Source organism: Balaenoptera physalus (genome assembly GCF_965194825.1).
Source record: "Balaenoptera physalus genome assembly, chromosome: X".
In the NCBI taxonomy this organism is placed as follows: domain Eukaryota; kingdom Metazoa; phylum Chordata; class Mammalia; order Artiodactyla; family Balaenopteridae; genus Balaenoptera; species Balaenoptera physalus.
Genome location: NC_138903.1, coordinates 115,703,751 through 115,726,915, shown reverse-complemented (window position 1 = coordinate 115,726,915; position 23,165 = coordinate 115,703,751).

The window sequence follows — 23,165 nt, the reverse complement described above, 5'->3', positions numbered from 1 at the left end:
CACATCAAACAATTATGTAAACAGGATGAGATGACATAAAATAAAATGAGACATAAATATCCTCTGTATTATGTTCACTGCACATCATGGTGCCTAATGCTGCAACCTGGATTTTATGTTTCTATTTTTAGTAACTTAATGTTAATCTAATATCTATATCTATAGATGTTTCATAGATATATAGCTATAAGATTATTTAGACTGTATATATATATGTGTACATACTTTTAAATGGCATATGTACATATTTTTTAACTGAAAATAACATTCTTTGGTATTTTTAGTATGAAATTACTCATTGGAAATCTAAATTTGTGAGAGAAAATAGGTATATTCTCCTTTAAGATTTTTCCTTTAATTCTAGAGAAATCTAGTAATCTATTCAGGAATACTCTCCTTTCTCTCAGAACAGTCCTGAAAACACACAGGTCAAATTCAATAATAATGAAATCAGAGGGTCTAGTCCTTTTATTGTCCACTGTTGCTTGGAATTAGTAAGCTATAAACTGCAGCTTTTTCTTTAAAAACCACTTTATTGAGATATGATTGACATATAAAAAACTGTACATATATAATGTATACAACTTGATGAGTTTGGAGATAAGTATATATCCATTGAACCCATCACCACAATCAATGCCTTAAACATATTCATCATCTCCAAAAGTTCTCTCCCAACTTTTTAATTTATTTGCTTGTTTGTTTGTTTATATGATAAGGACACCTAACATAAAGTTTACCCTTTTGGCAATTTTAAAGTATACAGGACTTCCCTGGTGGTGCAGTGGTTAAGAATCTGCCTGCCAATGCAGGGGACACGGGTTCGAGCCCTGGTTTGGAAAGATCCCACATGCCATGGAGCAACTAAGCCCGTGCGCCGCAACTACTGAGCCTGTGCTCTAGAGCCCGCGAACCACAACTACTGAGCCCACGTGCCACAACTAATGAAGCCCATGTGCCACAACTACTAAAGCCCATGCGCCTAGAGCCCGTGCTCTGCAACGAGCAGTATCCCCTGCTCGTTGCAACTAGAGAAAGCCCGCGTGCAGCAAAAAAGACCCAACACAGCCAAATATTAAATAAATAAATAAATAAATAAATAAAATAAAGTATACAATACTATTAACTATCTAAAACAGTCAAACTTATAGAAACTGAAAGTAAAATGGTGGTTGCCAGGGGCTCTGGGAGGAAGAAATGGGGAGCTATTACTCAAAGTGTACAAGTTTCAGTTATGCAACATAAGTCCTAGAGATCTAATTGCAACATAGTGCCTATAGAAAATAATAATGTATATGTCAAAGCTGGAGTTTTATATGTGTTCTGGATACAAATCCTTTACCATATATGTTTTGCAAATGTTTTCTCCCAATCTTCTGTGTTTAATCCCTTTCTTTCTTTTTTTTTAACATCTTTATTGGAGTATAATTGCTTTACAGTGGTGTGTTAGTTTCTGCTTTATAACAAAGTGAATCAGTTATACATATACATATGTTCCCATATCTCTTCCCTCTTGCGTCTCTCTCCCTCCCACCCTCCCTATCCCACCCCTCTAGGTGGTCACAAACCACTGAGCTGATCTCCCTGTGCTATGCGGCTGCTTCCCACTAGCTATCTATTTTACGTTTGGTAGTGTATATATGTCCATGCCACTCTCTCACTTTGTCACAGCTTACCCTTCCCCCTCTGCATATCCTAAACTACATTCTCTAGTAGGTCTGTGTCTTTATTCCCGTCTTACCCCTAGGTTCTTCATGACCTTTTTTTTTCCCCTTAGATTCCATATATATGTGTTAGCATACTGTATTTGTTTTTCTCTTTCTGACTTACTTCACTCTGTATGACAGACTCTAGGTCCATCCACCTCACTACAGATAACTCAGTTTCGTTCCTTCTTATGGCTGAGTAACATTCCATTGTATATATGTGCCACATCTTCTTTAACCATTCATCTTTTGATGGACACTTAGGTTGCTTCCATGTCCTGGCTATTGTAAATAGAGCTGCAATGAACATTTTGGTAAATGACTCTTTTTGAATTATGCTTTTCTCAGGGTATATGCCCAGTAGTGGGATTGCTGGGTCGTATGGTAGTTCTATTTTTAGTTTTTTAAGGAACCTCCATACTGTTCTCCATAGTGGCTGTATCAATTTACATTCCCACCAACAGTGCAAGAGGGTTCCCTTTTCTCCACACCCTCTCCAGCGTTTATTGTTTCTAGATTTTTTTGATGACGGCCATGCTGACTGGTGTGAGCTGATATCTCATTGTAGTTTTGATTTGCATTTCTCTAATGATTAATGATGTTGAGCATTCTTTCATGTGTTTGTTGGCAATCTGTATATCTTCTTTACAGAAAAGTCTGTTTAGATCTTCTGTCCATTTTTGGATTGGGTTGTTTGTGTTTTTGATATTGAGCTGCATGAGCTGCTTGTAAGTTTTGGAGATTAATCCTTTGTCAGTTGCTTCATTTGCAACTATTTTCTCCCATTCTGAGGGTTGTCTTTTCATCTTGTTTATGGTTTCCTTTGCTGTGCAAAAGCTTTTAAGTTTCATTAGGTCCCATTTGTTTATTTTTGTTTTTATTTCCATTTCTCTAGGAGGTGGGTCAAAAAGGATCTTGGTGTGATTTATGTCATAGAGTATTCTGCCTATGTTTTCCTCTAAGAGTTTGGTAGTGTCTGGCCTTACATTTAGGTCTTTAATCCATTTTGAATTTATTTTTGTGTATGGTGTTAGGGAGTGTTCTAATTTCATTCTTTTACATGTAGCTGTCCAGTTTTCCCAGCACCACTTACTGAAGAGGCTGTCTTTTCTCCATTGTATATTCTTGCCTCCTTTATCAAAAATAAGGTGACCATATGTGCATGGGTTTATCTCTGGGCTTTCTATCCTGTTCCATTGATCTATATTTCTGTTTTTGTGCCAGTACCATACTGTCTTGATTACTGTAGTCTGAAGTCTGGGAGCCTGATTCCTCCAGCTCCATTTTTCTTTCCCAAGATTGCTCTGGCTATTTGGGGTGTTTTGTGTTTCCATAAAAATTGTGAAATTTTTTGTTTTAGTTCTGTGAAAAATGCCATTGGTAGTTTGATAGGGATTGCCTTGAATCTGTAGATTGCTTTAGGTAGGATAGAAATTTTCACAATGTTGATTCTTGCAATCCAAGAACATGGTATGTCTCTCCATCTGTTTGTATCGTCTTTAATTTCTTTCATCAGTGTCTTATAGTTTTCTGCATACAGGTCTTTTGTCTCCTTAGGTAGATTTATTCCTAGGTATTTTATTCTTTTTGTTGCAATGGTAAATGGGAGTGTTTCCTTAATTTCTCTTTCAGATTTTTCATCCTTAGTGTATAGGAATGCAAGAGATTTCTGTGCATTAATATTGTATCCTGCAACTTTACCAAATTCATTGATTAGCTCTAGAAGTTTTCTGGTGGCATCTTTAGGATTCTCTATGTATAGTATCATGTCATCTGCAAACAATGACAGCTTTACTTCTTCTTTTCCAATTTGGATTCCTTTTATTTCTTTTTTCTTCTCTGATTGCTGTGGCTAAAACTTCCAAAACTATATCGAATAATAGTGGTGAGAGTGAACAACCTTGTCTTGTTCCTGATCTTAGAGGCAATGGTTTCAGTTTTTCACCATTGAGAACAATGTTGGCTGTGGGTTTGTCATATACGGCCTTTATAATGTTGAGGTAAGTTCCCTCTATGCCTACTTTCTGGAAAGTTTTTATCATAAATGGGTGTTGAATTTTGTCAAAAGCTGTTTCTGCATCTATTGAGATGATCATATGGTTTTTCTCCTTCAATTTGTTAATATGGTGTATCACATCGATTGATTTGCATATATTGAAGAATCGTTGCATTCCTGGGAGAAACCCCGCTTGATCATGGTGTTAAAAGAGGGTTTTAAAAAAATAAAGCAGTAAAAGCCACTTGTGTTTTTATTCTTATACATTAGTGCTCTCTACTAATTGTATCAAGATTGCGTGAATGATAACGGGGTTATTTATGCTTTGTACTTATTTATTTTCCTCTGTGGTGGAGGGCATTCAAATCCCTTTTTTTATAGAACTGGTGTGTGCTCAGATCATACAAATTGGGAAGATTCTCTGAACTCGTGCACAGTCGAGCCAAATGCCAGAAAAAGGGTACAGAGTTAAGTGGTGCATTCTATGTGTGTGTGTGTGTGTGTGTGTGTGTGTGTGTTATTTGTGGTTTCCAGATGCAAATGAATTTGAGGCACTATTATCTGTTATTATAGGTAAAATCCAGCCTATTTTTAAAAATGTTTTCATTACAGCTTTGTTTGAAAATGGACAGTTGAAATACTTTTAAAATAAAGGTTGATTAAAATAAGTATGGTAGGACAGTAACATGGAGTACTCTGCAGCTATTGGCAGTGATGGCATAAATCTGTATTTGCCGTTACAAGGATATATTTATGATCTTTGTTAAGTAACAATTCAGGTTATAAAAATAGCATTTAAAATTGACTCCAGTTCTTAAAATGGATGTCTAGAGGTGTGACTGCATAGAAAATATTTTGGATATGTACATACCCCAAAAGATTAACACTGATTTTCTATAAGTTGTGGAACCACAGGATATTTTATTTTTGCATTCACTTATCTACATTTCCTTACATTTGCACAATGCATTGTATATAAAAAGTTAAAATTTAAAAGCATTTTCCTACATGAAATACTATTTGGAAATGTTTAATCTCTTAAAAAATGTAAATCAATAATGGAAGGACATCTCGTATCTGTAGATTTAAAAAATTAATATTGTTAAGATGTCTACACTGCCTAAAGCAATCTACACATTAAGTCTAATTAATGAAAATAAAAATGCTACATATCAAAATTTGTTGAATGTCACTAAAGAAGTATTTAGGGGGAAATGTATTGCACTAAATGCTCACATTAAAAAGAACGAAAGCTTCAAATCAATGACCTCAGGTTCTACCCTAAGAAAGTAAAATAAAAGAGCAAATTAAAACAAAGTTACCAGCACAAAGGAAGTAATAAAGATCAGATTATCAATCGATGAAATATTGATAGAAAACATAAAAACAATAGATAAAATAATGAATGCAACCAAAAGCTGAATCTTTTGGAGGAGAAATAAAATTGATAAATGTCTACCCAAATTGATGAAGAAAAAAAAGAGAAGACACAAATTATTAATATCAGGAATGAGAGAGATGTCATCACTACAGATACTACAGATCTGAAAAGGGTAATAAGGAAATATCATGAAGAACTATATGTCAATAAGTTTGACACGTGAGATGAAATAAACAAATCCATTGAAAGACACAAACTACTGAAGCTCATTCAAGGATATATAGATAACATTAATAGCCCTATATTTATAAAAGAAATTGAACTTGTAGTTAAAAACCTTCCCACAAAGAAAACTCCAGGCCCAGATGACTTCACTGGTATATTTTAGCAGTCATGTAAGGAGGAAATAATGTTAATTATGCATAAACTCCTCCAGAAAATGGAAGAGAGAGAATACTTCTCAACTAATTCTATAAGACTAGCATTACCCTGATATTAAAACTAGACAAAGGCATTATAAGAGAAGAAAAGTACAGACCAATATCTCTCATGAGCATAAACACAAACATTATTTCCAAAAGTTCTGCAACTTGAATCCACTGATATATAAAAAAAATAATATATCATGACCAAGTGAGATCTTCTCAGAAATACAAGCTTAGTTTTATATTTGAAAGTCAATCACTGTAATTCATTCACCCTATTAAACAAAAAATATGTACCATATGATCATCTCAATATATGCAGTAAAAGCATTTGCCAAAACCCAACAACCATTCTTGATAGAAATATTGAGCAAACTAGGAATAGAAGGGAACTTCCTCAACTTGATAAGGGCATGTGCCAAAAATCTACAGTTGACATTATAATTGATAGTAAGAAACTGAATGATTTCCTTCTAATGCCAGTAAAAGACCATCATTTCCATTCATCGTTGTACTAGAAGTTCTATTCCGTGCAATAAGCAAGAAAAAGACATAAAATGAATACAGATTAGAAAGGAAAAAGCAAAACTGTCCTTATTTGCAGATGGCATAATCATTTAAGTAGAAATCATGATAGAATCTACAAAAGCTCCTGAAACTGATCAGTGAGGTTAGTAAGGTTGCAAAGTATTGGGTTGGCTAAAAGTTTTGTTTGTTTTTTTCCGTAAGATGGCTCTAGTAGCACTTAGTTGTCTTTAACTTCATTTGAAACAATTTTGTTAGGTTATATTGTGACAGCTGTCATATCAGTGTGCATTTTTAAAAAACTTATCAAAATTGGTGAATTTTTGTGTAGCCATTTTAATATTGAAGATGGAAGAAAAAAGCAACATTTTCAGCATATTATGCTTTATTATTGATACATGGGGAGGTATGTCATGTTCATGAGTTAGAAGATTCAATTTTGTTAAGATGTCAAATTTCTCAGAATTCATCTATGGATTTAATGTGATCCCACTCAAACTTTTGCAGAGTTTGATGAGCTGCTTTACAATTCACAAGACAATGCACAGGACCTAGAATAGACAAAGTAACTTTCAAAAAGAAGAGCAAAGTTGGAGGACTAACACTACCTGTTTTAAAGTCTCAATATAAAACTACAGTGATCAAAACACTGTAGTATTGGCATAAAGATAGACAAATAGAACAATTAAACAGAATAGAGAATCCAGACCTACACATATATGTTGCACTGATTTTTGATAGAGGCGCAAAGGTGATTCAGTGAAGAAATGATAGACTTTTTAACAAGTGGTGCTGGAAAAACTGGATCTCCATAAGCGAAAAAAATAAACTTTTATCCATCCCTTGCACCATACACAAAAATTAACTCAAAATAGATCATTGTCATGAATGTAAAACCTAAAACTATAAAACCTTCTGTCAGGAAATAATAGGAGAAAAATCCTTGGGACCGTGATTAGTCAAAGAGTTTCAGATATGACACCAAAAAGCACAAACCATGAAAAAACAAATAGATAAATCTGATTTCATCGAAATTTACAACTTCTGTTCTTCAAAAGTAAATGTTAAGAAAATGAAAATACAAAGCACAGAATGAGAGAAAATAATTGTAATCAAATATTTGCCAAGGGACTTGGATCCAGTGCATAGATATAGATTTTATATATGTATATCTATCCATTTAAGTATCTGTGTATCTATCTATAGAGACAGAGACAGAGAGACAGAAGGAGACACAGAGAGACAGAGAATTCTCAAACTCCACCAATAGAAAGCAAACAACCTAATTTTAAAAGATGGGCAAAGAAGATATAAGGATGGCGAATAAACCATGCAAATACGTTCAACATGGCTATCCATTAGGTAAATGCAAATTAAACTCTGTCATGACAATAGGGAAAACTCGAAATGAAAAGGCAAGGGAAAAGAAGAAATTGAGAAAAGGGGCCAGTGGAGGAAAGGTAAAGACAAGAGAGAGAAAGAGAAAAGGAGAAGGATGTGGAGGGCTTAAGAGGAGAGGATGTCGGCAGAGGATGGGAGAGAACAGAAACCCCTATCAGCACAGGGTCCATTAGGGTCCCGGCAACACCTATCAGAGCACAAATAGGGTCTATCTCCTTTCTCCTATCTCCCTTCTATGGGGCAGGAGTTGAACAAGCTCCTTTGCTCCCCATCTCCCCACTGGGACTCCACGGTGGGCTAATGGGACAAAATCTTTTTTGAGATTCTCAACAGGTGGGATTTTCAGTCAGTGGCTCCTGGGGTATGGTATCAATCAATCCATGTTGAGCAGTCATTTGCACTTGCTGTTTTGTAAGAGGAAATCAATTTGAATATAGACAATGTATCAAATGCTTCATTCCATTAGACAAAAAGCTAGATAAGCCCCCTGCTTGAATTAACAATTGAAAATGACATCTTAGATGTGTGTAACTCTAGTTTATTTTACACTTTTTTTCTCCTTCCCTCTTCAAGGCATAAGATACAATATCCTATCAGGAAAGACACTTTCTAATGTGGAGACAAGAAAGCAAAGGTCTCTCATGAAGCTGAAGATCGGGGTAGAAAATACCCCTCCTGCATTTGTTTTGGTACAATTACTGATTGTTGAATTTAGGATGGATTTTCAGAGGTTTTTTTCCCTTTCCATCTCTCTCCCAAGAGAGCAAATGGCAGACAAAAATCTATCATTGATGATCAGCAAATTATCACAATATGCTTGTGTTGAATCTGAGTTCTGTGGTCAATGGTTTATTTAGCTACTTTCTTTAGGGGCCTACATCACATCAAAGAAATACTTTTTAAAGTAAGAAACAAGCAACTAGCCTCAGGAATAAAAGATTCAACACAAATAGAATGCATCCTATGCATACCGACACCATTTAAATTGACAAACAGCAGCTAATGATGTCAGCAGCCATATCTTGTGTGTTGGAAGACACGTGGACCTGTCCAATAGAAGGCTCAGAGTTGGGATAGCTTTTGGCATGTGGGTCCTCCCTAAGGTCGACTTTAGATGGAAGTGTTGCTCCAGCATCTTAGGTGCCCAGGAGCACTGCCCTTGCTTCCCAGCTGAGCTCCTTGTCAGTAGGCTGCTCTCAAAGTGGCTGCTTTCACTGTAACATCTTCTCAGTTTCCCATAAGAGAGATAAGCAGAACTTTCAAACCCAGATTGACTGAGAGACATCCGTGTTGAGCCAGACTGCCACTGTCAGTGGCAAGGTTCGGGAGGAGTATATCTTGCTGTCTGCTCACTGGGCAGCCTTTACTTAGGCTACTTGGGTGAAGAATGTACACCCTAAATACATATATTCCATTTTTATTTGTCAGTCACACCTCAATAAAGCTGAGGGAAAAAAATAAATTTAAAAAGAAAAGCTGCACTTTATACCACTGAACTGTACACTTAAAATGTTAAGATGGTAAATTTTATAGTATATGTACTTTACCACAAAAAAATCTGAAAAAAATGTAAGAATGCAGCTTTAGGGATAATGAAAAGCCATTTGAGTGCTTCATAGCCCACATCATTATGCAAGAGGCAGCATAGCAATTAACAGTATCAGTTTCGAAGCTGTCCATCTTAGTTTCTACACCAACTCTGTTTGACCATGGGCAAGTCACTTTTCTGTGCCTCAGGATCCTCATCTATAAAATAGGAATATTGAAAGAGAATAGATACATATATATGTATAAATGAATCACTTTTGCTGTACACCTGAAACTAACACAACATTGTTAATCAACTATACTCTAATATATAATAAAAAGTTAAAAAAAATAAAATGGGAATAATAATCATAACTACCTGATGGGATTGTTGTGAGCATTAAATGAATGAAGACTTAGGAAGCAATTAGAATAGGGCCTCAGCGTTATAAACACATTGTAATTCTTAATTATTTTTATGATCCTTGGTGACCTGTCATGACCTCTCTATGAACCTTCAAGGTCACAGGTAGACCCCTCCTACTGAAGTACACACACACACACAAACACACACACATCCTTTGTGCACTCTCAGCAGACTCTAAGGCTCATACCAATTTCATGAACAAACTCCAAAGTTGGGAAATGAAATGTCAGCCTAGGACCAAACAACTACTTTGTCGATCCCTGATGGACATTAACCAGTTCCCTTTGGCTGCAGGACAAAGTTCTGCATTTTTCTTTTAATGGAAGGAGGTTAATCCAGCCTAATCATAACACACTTAGACTGGACAGATTTACTGAATTGCTTACGTTTGGGAGGATATGAATCTTTTAAAACACTTACATAAAACAATTGCCCTTTGAACTACAGACTACTAATTTAGTGAATGACTTCACTATTTCTAGATGCTCTGGTAACTGAGGTTAATGGGACAGCCACATAAACAGACAAGAGGCTGGATGGAAGTAGGAACACCAAATTCACAGTCTAGGACAAAATGACCAGACATTCAGACTCTATCTATCTCCAAGGTAGTTCTGCCCTTTTAATATTATGTAATGTACTGAATTTAATATGAGGTAAAGCACAATATTATGTAAAGTACTAAGGACATGCGTCAATTGAACAACATAATGTCCAAAAGAGATACCATCAGGAACAAGAAACTAAGCAACAATCGGCAGAAAAGGAGCAGTGAGTGAAACCCTGATAACCAACATTTCTTTAACAGCAAAGACGTTGAGAATGGAAAGGAGCTGCCACAGACTGAGTCTCTGCTCTGGGCTAAATTCTATACACACCTGACTACACTGATTCCTCACAACATTCTGTAGGGTGTTATTATTCCCATTTTTCAGATGCAGGAAATTGAGCTTCTGAAAGATTGTCCAACATGCCAGAGAACACCCAACCAGAAAGTGGGCAAACTGTGGTCTAAAACAGCTTGTAATCTGAATGATATCTTGTTTTTTAATACGCTTTATAATTGGTTACTGTTGGTGAGCAATAAATGCTTTTATTTTTTGTAAGTTGACCTTACTGACAAACTTGTGAATTATCTTACTAATTATAATAATTTTATGATTGTGTTTTTTTTCTAGCTAGAGGATCATATTATCTGCAAATAATGATGGTTTTCTCTCTTTTTCCCCCAATCAATATACTTCTTTCTTTTTCTTTCTTCATAGCATTGGGCAGGATACCTCATACTTTGTTAAATACTAACAGTAATTTTGCCCCTGATTTTGTTTCTGAAGGGAATGCCTCTTAAAGTTTCTTCATAAATTATGAGGTACACTGTAAGTTTTTGATATATAACATTTACCAATTTAATAAACTTTCCATTCCCATCTAAAATAAAACTGAGTTTGATGTCAAAACCTATATTCTATTTACTACCTCAACCCACCAGTTCGAAATTTATGTTTGATAAACCAATACTCACCAGAAAGACTCAAAGCTACCTGTGCCTTCTCAGTAGAATAACTGCTCTGGAAATTTCACCACTGCCCAAGGACCCTGTGTAGTTTATGAAAAGGGTGAGGTGGGAGATAAAGTAGAGAGAGGGAGGATCAGTGAAGCACAAAAGAATCCAAAGAAAAGCATCAAGGAAACAATACGGTCACTTGACAACACATTACTTCAGTGAACCAGTTTTGAACTTGAATTACTGGATCTATCTATGATTTTGACCCTTTACTTGGATCACATCTACTCAGCTATGACTCAAAGAGAAATGGCCATTTTACCCATCCGAAGCACCTGGAATACTGAAAAAAATATTGGATTTGAGTTCTGGTTCCAGCCCCATCACTGTGTAGGCAATTTACAATTTCTCTGGACTTCAGTTTCATCCTGTTAAAGAAAAAGGGTGTGGGGAATAGGACTTCTGGAATGATGGAACAAAGAACTCAGTGAACCCTCTCCAGCAAAAAACAAACTGTTGAAATTTATATAAAGCAATCATTTAAAATCTCTGGATAGTGTCTTAAGGGTATACACCAAATTGAGAAACATTCATTCAAGCAAATTTACTAAATGTCTGCAAGAATAGCAAAAGCCTTGCTCACTCCTCGCAGCTCTGTATTATGAAAGCTCTGACTTGGGGACATGCAACTAGAAAGACAGGAGCTCCCTCTCCCCACAGTTTCCAGTCTGGGACTTGACCTGGGAGGGTCGAGATGCTGGTGTTTCTCATCTCCCTGGATCATGTTGTACAGACTCTATTCCAGGCAGATGTGGCCAAAAGAACTGGGTCTTCTTCCCCCACCAAGGCCCCACTTGTAGGGTGGAAGCTCTATGCTACATGCAGCAAGCCAAGGATACTGGCCTGAATCAACCCAGCTTGCTCACAGGGTGAAGGTTTTAAGCCTGGAGAGGGAAATGAAGAAGATCAGAGGTTGCCACCACTGCCCAGTACCAATCTCATAGGGTGAGGTTTTCACTCCAGGAAAATTTGGCTGGCCCCAGCTCCAGTGCAGTGGCATAGGGATTCTGTCCAGAGGGAAAGGCAAGCCATGAGTGTGAAGGGCTCCACAGCTCTGCTTCACAAGGTGGGAGATGGGAGGGAGCTCTCTGGGGTGTCTTTTATAAGGGCACTAACCCCATTCACAAGGGTTCCATCCTCATGACCTAATCACCCCCAAAGTCCCTACTCCCTAGTACTATCACATTGGGTATTAGGATTTCAACATGTGAATTTTGTGGGGACACAAACATTCAGACCACAACATGCAATCTGAAGAACAGAGAATTTTAAAATGAAGAAAATTGAATAGATCTTCAGGGAAGTGTGGAGCATCATTTAGTACACCAAACTACTGTTGTTGTTTTAATCATTTCCCTACTGCTTTCACTTTATGCTGGTTATTTCTTTAAGAGTGAGGATGAAAACACCCAAACAGTCACACTTCCTAATTTCCTAAAAGAGAAATAGTTAAAACACAACTGTTTTATGACAGGCTTAAAAGAACAAGAGTTGATTTTTTTGTTACTTGTAGCCATGATTGCCTCATATATTTGCCAATTCATGAACTGAAGGAGCAGTCCCTTGGGAGAAGAGCTAAGTTTAGATTTCTAAAGCTAGCATTTAGGAGCAAATTTGCCAAAATTTAATTCATGTTTCAGAATTTTAGGTAAACAGCAATTTAACTGTTGCAGTATCTCTTACAAACTTCAATAGCTGTTATGTATCTATTGTCACCTTTCTAGAAATTAGTTATCATGTTTAAACATATAAAACTGAATAATTAGAATAATTAACTCTAACCAAGAAAGCGAAAGGTAAAGCATGAGAGAAGCAAATTATTTCTAGACTCCTCCCCTAAGTCACTTTCAGAGTCCTATTTTAATAGTTTTCCCAGAGACAGGATTAAGAGTACCAGTTTTGTTGAAGGCAGGTTACCTAACAGCTCATCCTCCCAAATTACTGACCAAAGGCTGGTCATTTTCAGAAATGGGACTGGAAACAAAATGGAAAACATTATGCTTCATTTCTTCTATAAAATCATAATTCTGTCACACGTGGACCACTATGTGCAGGTCTGGGGAAGACTCAGAAAAAGAAAGTGAAATGAGAAAGTTTGCTCATAATTTTATATAAGAGAGAGTAGCAGAATGACATACAAAAGAGAAAAGGTGCTTCCAGTATGAAAAGAAAAGGAATGTATAAAAAATATATGAAACTCAAAATGGCACTGTGTTAAGTTGTATAGAGAAGGCCACCACGGGGTTGTCACCAAATCCTGGAATATTAGCAGTCTAATACCTCATCTTAAAACCTGGAGAAGAAGGTGTTAGGATACATGAAATTAAAATGAAGTAGTAAAAGAAATGACAATCAGCATAGACTAGTGGTTAAGAATACAAATGAGTCATTTTGCCTGGTCTCAAAGCTTGTATCTACAACTTACTAGCTGTATGACCTTGGGCAAGTTACTTACCCCCTCTGTGAAATGGGGTGACAATAGTATCTACCTCAAAAGTGTGGCTGTGAAGATTAAATGAGTCAAGATTGCTACCCAATAAGCGCTATGGAAGTACTCAAAAAATTTAAAAATAATTTTAATAACGATGACTACTTTTTCAGAGAGCATTAGGGTTCACATATCACTTTTACAAATATTATCTTGGTTAATACCCTCTGGGGTATGCATAAATTATCCCATTTTAGAGGGGAAGAAACTAAATTCTAAGTGCCAATGACAACAATCGCTAGCATGTATACAGCATCTGTAGTGCACCAAGCACAGTACTAATCCCTTTATACAACTTTCTTTTTAATCCTTAAAATATCTCTACAAAGTAAGGACTTTTCTACACATGTACATGTAACATATATGTATATTGTATACACATCATATTACATGTATACATATAATATATGCATACAGACTTATTATTTTATATACATATTATTATATCTATTTTTCCAAACCATTTGAGAATAAGTTGTCGACATAATGGCCCTTTATCCCTAAATACTTCAGTGTATATTTCCTAAAAGCAAAGACAGAATCTGACATAACAACAGTACTATGATCAAAATCAGAAAATTAACATTGACACAATATTATTTATCTGTCTACAGACCTCATTCAGATTTTGCCAGTTGTCCCAATAATGCTCTTTTTAGAAACAAAATTCAGAAACACGTGGTGCATTCAGTTGTCATGTCTATTCAATCTCCTTTAACCTGAAACACAATCTTTCTTTATGTTTTAAGACGTTTTTAACAGCACTGACTAGATACAATACCCCTCAGTTTAGGTTTGTCTGATGTTTACTCCTAATTATATTCAGGTTATGCAATTTGGGCAGGAGTAACTCTGAAGTGAAGTTGGGTTCTTTGTGCATCATATCAGGGGATACATGATGTTGATCAGTCCCATTACTGGTAATGTTAATTTTTTTTAATTTATTTTTTATTTTTTATTGAAGTGTAGTTGATTTACAATGTTGTGTTAATTTCTGCTGTACAGCAAAGTGATTCAGTTGTACGTATATATAACTCTTTTTTATATTATTTTCCATTATGGTTTATCACAGGATATTGAATATAGTTCCCTGTGCTATACAGTAGGACCTTGTTGTTTATCCATCCTATATATATAATAGTTTGCATCTGCTAATCCCAAACTCCCAATCCATCCCTCTCCCACCCTTCCTCCCCCTTGGCAACCACAAGTCTGTTCTCTATGTCTGTGAGTCTGTTTCTGTTTCGTAGATAAGTTCATTTGTGTCATATTTTAGATTCTACATATAAGTGATATCATATGATATTTGTCTTTCTCTGTCTGGCTTACTTCTACATTTATTAGTTGGCTTTCTACTCTAAGAAGGATCTTCCCCTTCTCCTTTTATTTCTTATTTATTTATTTAGTACATTAATATCGACTCATGGATTCTTATTTTATTTAATGAAATAAAATCTCTCACTATCATTTATTTAGAAACTCAAATTATCCTTCATTTGGTCAGTGGAAGCCCCTAACAAATAGTTCCTATTTCATTTTGACATATTCTCTTCATGCTTTGAACAGTTTCTGGCACACCAAGGTATTACAGGCTCATCTTGTTCTTTTCCTGCCCCAGCCTTGAAATCAGCCATTTCTTCAATGAGTTCCGGTTCCTTTGAGTATTGAGAAACCATGATCTGGGCATTAGATGTGCCCAGTGTTTCTTGGGTGTCATTCCTTCTAGGCCCCCCCTGAGAGCAAAGCTAGAAAGTAGACACATATATTCACCCATATACATCTATACCTATTTACATATCTATATATTAACATCCATTAGGTCGCACTGATACCTCCAAATCCAATCCAACAATACAGGGTTCATTATATTTTTTTCCAGTTTTTTTATTTGTGACTCCCTTCAGTGACAAGGAGAAACCTGGCTGGCTTTATCCACAATATATCTATGTGTTTGGTCAATCCTAGAATACACAGAAAGTAATTCAGTATGGCTAACCCATGCCTCTGAGAAAAAGAAGCCTACAAACTAGAGTTTAATATTTTTTTAGAGTTCTTTTTATCTTTACTCGGAGGTCATTGTCCAAATACTGTGTTCAAAAGTTATTGGAGGGCGGAAGGAAGGACAGCAGACTGGCAGCCCAGCTTCAAGAAGGGTCTCTGCACTAAGAGGCCTGTAGGCACCGGGCACACACCCTTCGGCTGCCAAGATGCCCCAGAGGAAGGTCTGTGCGGTCCAAAGGGCAATGAAGAGAGAGCCCAAGAGATGTGCGAGGTTGTCAGCTAAACCTGCTCCTGCAAATGTGAAAATGAATCCCCAGAAGGCAGCAGGAAAGAATAAATCCTCAGGCAAGAAAGCGCAAACAAAAGGGAAAAGGGAAACAAATGGCAAACAGGCCTAAGTGACTAACGGAGCAACTGAAGATTGACCTGCTGAAAAAGAACTGAAACCAAGCAGAATCCAGCCTCTAATGAAGCAGGAGAGAAAGAAGCCAAGTCTGTTCATGAGTTGTATGCGTGGGCCCTATATCTCTGTACTGTCATAGGAATATCTTTCTCAACTATTTTGTAAATGCAAGCTTTTTTTTTGTAGCTCTAGAAAACTTCTTTAGAAGGGAATGCTGCTTCATCTCATTTGTTAAGTGTAAATGCTTTTATTCAAGAAGTGAAATCATTTGCTGGGTGGGTTTTTTGGTTTCGATTTGCTTTGTTTTTTGTTTGGGTGCAAACAGAAAATGGTGCAATATTGAATTATGGGCAGGTTTGACTATCTTGGGTGTAAACTTAACATTCTGTAGATTGAGAAGAGGCAGATTTAAATATATCCTATAATACAGAGCATATGAAATGGCAATTTGGAGCCACAGTTATGCATTTAATGCCTTCAACATTTTAAATGATTTCTATTCCATGTCATTTTTTAATAGAATTGTTTCTTAAAGAAAAGCACTCCCTTACCTTGGCTTTCCCTGTCAGAATTGTTTGCACTTTGTAATGTATTTTTGGTTATGGTAGTCCAGTTTTCCTGATAACTTTGTTATATGCTGTGAAAGGTTGAAAATTCGTGTGTGTAGCATGTATGATATTAAATTGTGAATTAGTGAGACTTACAGTGTAGCAGCTTACCAAACATTTGAAGGTATTGGTACTTGATATCCTCTTAAGGAAAATTTGCCTCCAAATTTTAAACTGAAAGTCACTTAAATAACTACTTAGAAAAGATTTACAACTACATGGCTTTGTATATTTTTGGTGTGTTCATTAAAATTTGAACAAATTGTTTATAATATCTGTGTGCTGATCTTCAAAACAACCAATAAAACCCCATGTGTGAAAGAAAAAAGTTATTTGAATTAGTGTAGTTATGTTATTCATTTAAAAATATAAAGTTCAGTACATTTGTTATTATTTGTGTTCCACTGTAGGGCTTTCCCCAATCCTTGTTGATTTTACTGATTTTCTTTTTCTGAGTATGTGCAACATTAGCATGGTTCCAAGAGTTAGAAATGTTCAAAAAGGAATCCTGAGAGAAGTGTCATGCCTACTCCATTCCTATCTACTTTTCAACCATGTTCCCACCCACACCCTGTAGGGAACGGATCTTGTTAGTCTCTAGTTTATTCTTCCTGTGTCTTTTTTTTTCAGCATCTTTATTGGAGTATAATTGCTCTACAACGGTGCGTTAGTTTCTGCTGTATAAAAAAGTGAATCAGCCATACGTACACACAGATTCCCATATCCCCTCCCTCTTGAGTCTCCCTCCCCACCACTCTAGGTGGTCACAAAGCACCGAGCTGATCTCCCTGTGCTATGCAGCTGCTTCCCACCAGCCATCCATTCTACATTAGGTAGTGTATATATGTCCGCGCCACTCTCTCACCTCGTCCCAGCCCACCCCTCCCCTTCCCCGGGTCCTCAAGTCCACTCTCCACGTCTGCGTCTTTATTCCTGTCCTGCCCCTAGGTTCTTCAGAACCTTTTTTTTGGTATATTTTTTAGATTCCATATATACGTGTTAGCATACGGTATTTGTTTTTCTCTTTCTGACTTACTTCACTCTGTATGACAGACTCTAGGTCCATCCACCTCACTACAAATAACTCAGTTTCGTTTCTTTTTATGGCTGAGTAATATTCCATTGTATATATGTGCCACATCTTCTTTATCCATTCATCTGCTGATGGACACTTAGGTTGCTTCCATGTCCTGGCTATTGTAAATAGTGCTGCAATGAAAATTGTGGTACATGACTCTTTTTGAATTATGGTTTTCTCAGGGTATATACCCAGTAGTGGGATTGCTGGGTCGTATGGTAGTTCTATTTTTAGTTTTTTAAGGAACCTCCATACTGTTCTCCATAGTGGCTGTATCAATTTACATTCCCACCAACAGTGCAAGAGGGTTCCCTTTTCTCCACACCCTCTCCAGCATTTATTGTTTGTAGATTTTTTGATGATGGCCATTCTGACTGGGGTGAGGTGATACCTCATTGTAGTTTTGATTTGCTTTTCTCTAATGATTAGTGATGTTGAGCATTTTTTCATCTGTTTGTTGGCAATCTGTATATCTTCTTTGGAGAAATGTCTACTTAGATCTTCTGCCCATTTTTAGATTGGGTTGTTTGTTTTTTTGATATTGAGCTGCATGAGCTGCTTGTAAATTTTGGAGATTAATCCTTTGTCCATTGATTTGTTTGCAAATATTTTCTCCCATTCTGAGGGTTGTCTTTTCGTCTTGTTTATGGTTTCCTTTGCTGTGCAAAAGCTTTTAAGTTTCATTAGTCCCATTTGTTTATTTTTGTTTTTATTTCCATTCCTCTAGGAGGTGGGTCAAAAAAGGATCTTGCTGTGATTTATGTCATAGAGTGTTCTGCCTATGTTTTCCTCTAAGAGTTTGATGGTGTCTGGCCTTACATTAAGGTCTTTAATCCATTTTGAGTTTATTTTTGTGTATGGCGTTAGGGAGTGTTCTAATTTCATTCTTTTACATGTAGCTGTCCAGTTTTCCCAGCACCACTTATTGAAGAGACTGTCTTTTCTCCATTGTATATTCTTGCCTCCTTTATCAAAGATAAGGTGACCATATGTGTGTGGGTTTATCTCTGGGCTTTCTATCCTGTTCCATTACCTATATTTCTGGTTTTTTGTTCCAGTACCACACTGTCTTGATTTCTGCAGCCTTGTAGTATAATCTGAAGAAAGAGAACCTGATTCTTCCAGCTCCAATTTTCTTTCTCAAGATTACTTTGGCTATTTGGGGTCTTTTGTGTTTCCATACAAATTGTGAAATTTTTTGTTATAGTTTTGTGAAAAATGCCCTAGGTAGTTTAATAGAGATTGCACTGAATCTGTAGATTGCTTTGGGTACTAGAGTCATTGTCACAATGTTGATTCTTCCAATCCAAGAACATGGTATATCTCTCCATCTGTTTGTGTCATCTTTAATTTCTTTCATCAGTGTCTTATAGTTTTCTGCATACAGGTGTTTTGTCTCCTTAGGTAGGTTTATTCCTAGGTATTTTATTCTTTCTGTTGCAATGGTAAATGGAAGTGTTTCCTTAATTTCTCTTTCAGATTTTTCATCATTAATGTATAAGAATGCAAGAGATTTCTGTCTATTAATTTTGTATCCTGCTACTTTACCAAATTCATTGATTAGCACTAGTAGTTTTCTGGTAACATCTTTAGGATTCTCTATGTATAGTATCATGTCATCTGCAAACATTGACAGTTTTACTTCTTATTTTCCGATTTGGATTCCTTTTATTTCTTTTTCTTCTCTGATTGCTGTGGCTAAAACTTCCAGAACTATGTTGAATAATAGTGGTGAGAGTGGGCAACCTTGTCTTGTTCCTGATCTTAGAGGCAATGGTTTCAGTTTTTCACCATTGAGAACAATGTTGGCTGCGGGTTTGTCATATATGGCCTTTATTATGTTGAGGTAAGTTCCCTCTATGCCTGCTTTCTGGAAGGTTTTTATCATAAATGGGTGTTGAATTATGTTGAAAGCTTTTTCTGCATCTATTGAGATGATCATATGGTTTTTCTCCTTCAATTTGTTAATATGGTTTATCACATTGATTGATTTATGTATATTGAAGAATCCTTGCATTCCTCAGATAAACCCCACTTAATCAGGGTGTAGTATCCTTTTAATGTGCTGGTGGATTCTGTTTGCTAGTATTCTGTTTAGGATTTTTGCATCTATATTCATCAGTGATATTGGCCTGTAGTTTTCTTTTTTTGTGACATCTTTGTCTGGTTTTGGTATCAGCGTGATGGTGGCCTCGTAGAATGAGTTTGGGAGTGTTCCTCCCTCTGCTATATTGTGGAAGAGTTTGAGAAGGATAGGTGTTAGCTCTTCTCTAAATGTTGGATAGAATTCGCCTGGGAAGCCATCTGGTCCTGGGCTTTTGTTTGTTGGAATATTTTTAATCACAGTCTCAGTTTCAGTGCTTATGATTGGTCTGTTTATATTTTCTATTTCTTCCTGGTTCAGTCTCGGAAGATTGTGTTTTTCTAAGAATTTGTCCATTTCTTCCAGGTTGTCGATTTTATTGGCATATAGTTGTTTGTAGTAATCTCTCATGATCCTTTGTATTTCTGCAGTGTCAGTTCTTTCTTCTCCTTTTTCATTTCTAATTCTGTTGATTTGAGTCTTATTCCTTTTTTTCTTGATGAGTCTGGCTAATGGTTTATCAATTATGTTTATCTTCTCAAAGAACCAGCTTTTAGTTTTATTGATCTTTGCTATCGTTTACTTCATTTCTTTTTCATTTATTTCTGATCTGATCTTTATGATTTCTTTCCTTCTGCTAACTTTGGGGTTTTTTTTTGTTCATCTTTCTCTATTTGCTTTAGTTGTAAGGTTAGGTTGTTTATTTGAGATTTTTCTTGTTTCTTGTGGTAAGATTGTATTGCTATAAACTTCCCTCTTAGAACTGATTTTGCTGTATCCCATAGGTTTTGGGTCGTCATATTTTCATTGTCATTTGTTTCTAGGTATTTTTTGATTTCTTCAGTGATCTCTTGGTGATTTAGTAGTGTTTTGTTTAGCCTCCATGTGTTTGTACTCTTTATAGGTTTTTTCCTGAATTGATATCTAGTCTTACAGTGTTGTGGTCAGAAAAGATACTTGATACGATTTCAATTTTCTTAAATTTACCAAGGCTTGATTTGTGACCCAAGATATGATCTATCCTGGAGAATGTTCCGTGAGCACTTGAGAAGAAAGTGTATTCTGTTGTTTTTGGATGGAATGTCCTATAAATATCAATTAAGTCCATCTTGTTTAATGTGTCATTTAAAGCTTATGTTTCCTTATTTATTTTCATTTTGGATGATCTGTCCATTGGTGAAAGTGGAGTGTTAAAGTCCCCTACTACGATTGTGTTACTATCGATTTCCCCTTTCATGGCTGTTAGCATTTGCCTTATGTATTGAAGTGCTTCTATGTTGGGTGCATAAATATTTACAATTGTTATATCTTCTTGGATTGACCCCTTGATCATTATGTCATGTCCTTCTTTGTCTCTTGTAATATTCTTATTTTAAGGTCTATTTTGTCTGCTATGACAATTGCTACTCTAGCTTTCTTTTGATTTCCATTTGCGTGGAATATCTTTTTCTATCCCCTCACTTTCAGTCTGTATGTGTCCCTAGGTCTGAAGTGGGTCTCTTGTAGACAGCATATATATGGGTCTTGTTTATGTATCCATTCAGCCAGTCTATGTCTTTTGGTTGGAGCATTTAATCCATTTACATTTAAGGTAATTATTGACATGTATGTTCCTATTACCATTTTCTTAATTGTTTTGGGTTTGTTATTGTAGGTCATTCCCTTCTCTTGTGTTTCCTGCCTAGAGAAGTTCCTTTAGCATTTGTTGTAAAGCTGGTTTGGTGACGCTGAATTCTCTTAGCTTTTGCTTGTCTTTAAAGGTTTTAATTTCTCCATCAAATCTGAATGAGATCCTTGCTGGGTAGAGTAATCTTGGTTGTAGGTTTTTCCCTTTCATCACTTTAAATATGTCCTGCCACACCCTTGTGGCTTGCAGAGTTTCTGCTGAAAGATCAGCTGTTAACTTTATAAGGATTCCCTTGTATGTTATTTGTTGCTTTTCCCTTGCTGCTTTTAATAGTTTTTTGTTTGTGTTTAATATTTGATAGTTTGATTTATATGTGTCTTGGCGTGTTTCTCCTTGGATTTTTCCTGTTTGGGACTCTCTGTGCTTCCTGGACTTGATTGACTATTTCCTTTTCCATATTAGGGAAGTTTTCAACTGTAATCCCTTCAAATATTTTCTCAGTCCCTTTCTTTTTCTCGTCTTCTTCTGGGACCCCTATAATTTGAATGTTGGTGCGTTTAATGTTGTCCCAGAGGTCTCTGAGACTGTTCTCAATTCTTTTCATTCTTTTTTCTTTATTCTGCTCTGTGGTAGTTATTTCCACTATTTTATCTTCCAGGTCACTTATCTGTTCTTCTGCCTCAGTTATTCTGCTATTGATTCCTTCTAGAGAATTTTTAATTTCATCTATTGTGTTGTTCATCATTGTTTGTTTGCTCTTTAGTTCTTCTAGGTCCTTGTTAAACGTTTCTTTTATTTTCTCCATTCTATTTCCATGATTTTGGATCATCTTTACTATCATTACTCTGAATTCTTTTTCAGGTAGACTGCCTATTTCCTCTTCATTTGTTTGGTCTGTTGGGTTTTTACCTTGCTCCTTCATCTGTTGTGTATTTCTCTGTCTTCTCATTTTGCTTAACTTACTGTGTTTGGGGTCTCCTTTTTGCAGGCTGCCAGTTCATAGTTCCTATTGTTTTGGCTATCTGCCCCCAGTGGCTAAGGTTGGTTCAGTGGGTTGTGTAGGCTTCCTGGTGGAGGGGACTGGTGCCTGTGTTCTGGTGGATGAGGCTGGATCTTGTCTTTCTGGTGGGCAAGACCACGTCTGGTGGTGTGTTTTCGGGTGTCTGTGAACTTATTATGATTTTAGGCAGCCTGTCTGCTAATGAGTGGAGTTGTGTTGCTGTCTTGCTAGTTGTTTGGCATGGGTTGTCCAGCACTGGAGCTTGCTGGTCGTTGAGTGAGGCTGGGTCTTAGCGTTGAGATGGACATCTCTGGGGGAACTCTTGCCGATTAATATTACGTGGGGCCAGGAGGTGTCTGGTGGACCAGTGTTCTGAATTCGGCTCTCCCACCTCAGAGGCTCAGGCCTGACAGCCGGCCGGAGCACCAAGACCCTGTCTGCCACACAGCTGGAGAAGATGGGCTATGAGTTGGGTGTCAGCCACTGCCCTGATTTAGCTCTCTCTCAGCTATCTCTAAAGGTCACCCAGATCCATTGGGTTATTCCACCATTCCTCAGAACTTGCACATGCCTGTCTTGGATTTGTAGATGTCCTCCTGATACTCTTCATTGAAATACCTTGCATTCATGGTGGTGAGAGATATGCTAATAGTGTTGGTTCTCTTCAGTTCAGATACTCGGACAGTCTGAGCCTTCATGTGGCCAAGTCAGGAGCAGCTGGCCAACGGTCCCAAAGTGAAAACATGTCAGATTCCCAGAAGGCTTTCTGCAGCACCCAAGCAGTAGTCCCTTGCAGCCGCTCCGCTCAGCTGCAGCACTCTGACCAGGGAACTCAGGGGGACCCTCAAACGAGGATTTCTGCCTGTTCTAGCACCTGACTTGCCCACTCAGGCAAGGAGCTGAGGAGAGCATCTCCCAACCCCGT